The following is a 4795-nucleotide window of genomic DNA, read 5'->3' as shown; positions in this document are numbered from 1 at the left end:
TCTGATGCATAACAAGTGATTGCAAAGACCATGGCCTGTATCAGGCGCACCTTTGTCTCCAAAGAGACACCGTTGCTCTTGAGATAACTTATCAAAAGTCAAGCAAGATTTAGAAGAAGCTGTTGAACAAAGGACATCATTGATGCAGTCATGTGGATCTAGACTCAAAACAGAGAATACAAGAAAGATAATTACTTGCATTTAGTTGCCTGTGCACAGGAATTTGTGTAAGTCATAAAAAATTATGATTAACATTGAGAAAAACAGAAATCCCAGAACTCTTCTTTGTGTTCATGTAGAACCTGTTTGTAAACCAAACGCAGTTGTTGTTTGAAAGGAAAAAAGAGACAGTGCATGGTTTAAAATCAAGAAAGGTTTTATGTCAGAGTCACATCCTTTCTTCATTCCTACTCAATCTGTATCTTAGTGAAGAAGAATGTGGCTTCAGGATTGAAGGAACATTCATTAACAACTTACAAAGTTTAGATAGCATAACCTTTCTTACAGAAAATGAAGAGGATATGAACATTTACTGGAGAATATTGAAGACTGAAGATTTTAGTTTGGATGATAACGAAAGATAAAACAAAACACTCATAACAGGACAAATAGTCTGTATTGTGATAAATGGAGATGAGATTGAAGTTGTAAAAGATTTTACTTGGGTTTGCAATCAACATCCACGGAAGCAGCAGTAAAGAAACCAAAAGATGTATTGCACTGGAAAAATCTCCCCAAATACCTTTTTAGTGTACCAAAAATCAAGAAAATCTGCTTAAAGATGAAGGTGAGCCTCACTCAAGGCCTGGTATTTTCGATTGCTTCATTACATGTGAATGTTAAATAAGAAAGACTTAGTTGGGGAGCTCTGGAGCTGCAATCTAAAAGCCACAGTTTGAACCTACCAACTGCTCCATTGGACAAAGATAAGCAATTTCTTCCTGTGTGATTAGCTGCCTCTGAAAATCTGCTGGAGGGTCAGCTGTGGGTTAGTTCAGACTCAACAGTACACAACAACAACAAAGAATAATGGATGCCTTTGAACTCTGATGCGCATGAAGAGTATAGAATATCCTATGGATTGCCAAAAGAACAAGCAGCTCTGTCTCAGAAGTGCAACCAGATGTTGGTTAGAGACAAAGATAAGTGAGACTTCATTGGTCTCACATACTACATACTTCACACAAGTTATTAGTGTCAGTTCCTGGAAAAGATCATACTTGGGAAAGTATAGGGTTAGAGAAGAAGAAGACCTTCAAGATGACTTAAGCACAGTGAGAATGGCATATGTTTGGGAAAAAATTGTTCGATTATACACAGGGTTGCTGTAAAGCAGAGTCAATTTGATGACACTTACCAACAGCAGTATGTCTAAAATGAATAGGATTATTTCTAACAAACGTTTTGGAATAGAATTAAACAAAAACAAAGGAGATAACAAAAGTGAAAGAAATAGTGGGAGATTTCTCCAAGTGGGAATGAGTGCTAGAAAAGTCAAGAGCTACAGAACAGCCAACAGGATGGAAACTTTCACAGGACTTCTAGGTTAAGTTTTTAGCAAAGAATTCTTCTTTTTTTTTTCTTTTATTCATATTTTCTGCCCCCTTCCTTCCCCCTCTCCTAGCCCACCCATAATGCTTGTTTCAGATTATTCTCATACATATAATACTTAATCATACATCCTTTTCAAACAGTTCTTCCCCTCATCCATTCCAATGCAATGTTCCTTATCTATCCACTCTTTCCCTAATTCATTTCTACCCTCCCATGTCAGTACTATTTTAGAACAGTGGTATTATGCAGTATTTATCCTTTTGTGACTGAAATATTTCACGTCATGGTTTTTTGCTTAAGGCCTTCAAAGGATTGAAAGAGGTCTACCATATTATAGAAGGTAATTTCTCATACTTAAATTCAATAGTTATGAATATTAAACATATCTACAAAATCTTCGTAGCAACTTTTACCCTGTTGTCTGATCAGACAACTAAGCATAATAGCCTAGATTTGTCAGCACACACAATTGACCATAGTGAATAATACTTCATGTTACAAAGTTTAAATTAGCACAAGGCAGTTGATTATCTTTGATCTGCTATGCAAGAGGAACTTTATTTGTGTGTAAACAGGGCCCTCTAAAAGCAGAGCCTTAAAAAAAAATTGTTTTTTTAATTTTGTGGTGCTTGAGAAGAGTATTGAGAGCACCATGAACTTCTAGAAAAACAAAAGGATTAATCCTGGAAAGGGTTAAACCGGGTGGCTCCTTGGAGGCAAGGATTCTGAGGCTCCGTCTAACATACTTTGGACATTTTGTAAGGAGGGACAGGTTCTTGGAGAAGGACATCATGCTTGGGAGGGTGGAGGGATGGCGCAGGAGGGGAAGGCCCTCTATGAGGTGGATTGATTCAGTGACTGGGATAATTGGGATGGGAGTGTCAGAGACAATGTGATTGGCACAGGACAGAGCAGAGGTTAGGGCTGTTTTTTGTACGTAGGATCGCTATGAGTCACAAGAGACTCGACGGCACATAGAACAACAACAACAATTTTAATGGACATTTATAGAGATTTTGGATTTTCAATCATTCCCTGTTGTACTTTTTGCTTTTAAGGTCTTAGAATGAGACTGGAATTCATGATGGATTTTGCATTTGCACAAAAACTATCTTTGCAGATGGCTGTCCCTCTTAACATTGGTGTTGATTTGGGTCCTATGGTTCAAGGACGATATTACTGTGCAGGATATGTAATATATTCCCAAAGATATTTGTCATTATATTCAAATAGATGAAAAGGTCTTGAGACAGAGTGTTGCCAAACTTTTTACAGTGGGCCTCCAGAGTCAGCCAGCCATGACTGAGGATACCAGAAAAAAATAGATCCTATCCACTGCCCTGGGACTGCCCTATAATAAATTGAATGGCATGTGCCTTGGACCAATTATGTAATCCCTTTTATATGTTATGGAACAACCATTACCTAATTCTCTCTTCTAAATATCCTACTTTTAAGTCCTTTATCCAATTATAAATTTTATGGCTCTAAGCTCCTAATCCAACAGTATAAGAATGAATCATCTTGTGGTCAGTGGGAAGGTTATTTTCATTCTGTAACAGTGGAAAATTTCCCAATCTGGACCCTTTCTGTCCCTCAATAAGTTTCATTTGCTTTTATTTAAGCAGATTTTGAAGTTGCTTTATGACACTACTGAGCTGTGTTTATATTTTATTGATAAATGTTCTCTACTTTTCTCAGTCACACCAAGCTTTAAGTCTATGTCTCAGAGGGTCTATCTTGGTTCTTTATTTCTGACTATAGGTTACAGTTTTCTTGAGGTTTCTCTTAAGTTCTTCATCCTTGTCCTCATCCTTCACATGTTCTCACACGTGCACTGGAGGAATATCTACTTCTGCTCAGATCCTCTCAATTACATGAAATTTTATGTCTCAAAAGGGAAGATACAATATAGTGAAAGTATGAGGAGCCTTGTAAGTTTTTAATTGTAGACTAAAGCAATAGTTTGAAAGACTGAAATAGTGTGTTGCTAGTTTTTAATTCATTCATTTCCAAAATACTACTATCAAAAATTTAATTAATGCCAATTAATTTTTAGAACAGATATTGTTTTATAAGGCATGATTTGAGAAGTTCCAGGGAGGAGTTGTGTGTACAATTATAGCACAGTCACCTTATTTCTATTCCCTATAACCTAAACATTATTCACTATTAAAAGCAAATATATTTTTTAAAAAGTAAATATATGCAGGAGAAGATGGATATTAATCGAAGGACCAGCTAGTTACAGCTGGTCACAGCAAATTTTAAAAATATAGAATAAAGTAAGATATTTATAGATAAATGTTTATTGGCACATTATTCACAATAGTCAAAAGGAAACCATCCAAATACCCATCAATAGATTACTGGGTATACGAAACATAACAACATATAAATACAATGGAATATTACTTACACATAAAGAGAAAGTAAATCCTGATGCATGCTTTGTAAATGAGCCTGGTTATGCTAAATATTATGTTAAAAGAAATAAGTCAGACACAAAGGACAAACATAATATGATTCAGTATAGCAAGAAGTATAGAGAATATGCCCATTCGTAGAGACAGAAAGTAGATTACAGGTTATCTATGGTTGGGAGTAGAGATACATGGGCAGTTATTGCTTAGTGGGCACAGAGTTTCTGCCTAAAGTGCTGTATAATTTTGGAAATGAGCAGTAGTAATTGTAGGCAGCTCAGTTGGTGTAATCTGTAGTGAGTTTCACTGACTAAGGGCTGTGTGTCTCTGGCAATTCACATCTACCAATAGTTTCAAGGCAGAAAGATGGGCAGTATCCACTGTGATTTAGAGCTTTAGAAACCTGATGGAAGATCACTAAGAATTGGAATTAACTCAGTGGCAGTGGCTTTAAGCACTAATTATTAAACAGTATTGTGAATATACTTAATGTCACTTTAATGTCACTAAATTATATGCTTTAAAAGGTTTAAAATCCAAAAGTAAACTAATCATACTTAAATGATTAGTTCTATGAAAAGGGAAGGTTGACGACAGTGAAAGAGGGGAAGACCCTCAACAAGATGGACTGATAAAATGATTGCAAAAATAGAATCAGCTGTTGTTGTTGTTATGTGCCATCGAGTCGTTTCCGACTCATAGCGACCCTATGCACAACAGCCCTAAACCCTCCTCTATCCTGCGCCAACAACACCGCCTCTGACACACCCATCCCGACTACCCCAGTCACCGAATCAATCCATCTCATAGAGGGTCTT

The sequence above is a fragment of the Elephantulus edwardii genome, unplaced genomic scaffold (assembly GCF_000299155.1).
Source record: "Elephantulus edwardii isolate Elephantulus edwardi_28Jun2011 unplaced genomic scaffold, EleEdw1.0 scaffold00026, whole genome shotgun sequence".
In the NCBI taxonomy this organism is placed as follows: domain Eukaryota; kingdom Metazoa; phylum Chordata; class Mammalia; order Macroscelidea; family Macroscelididae; genus Elephantulus; species Elephantulus edwardii.
The sequence above is the reverse complement of the archived record's forward strand: the minus strand, read 5'-3'. Positions refer to the sequence as shown.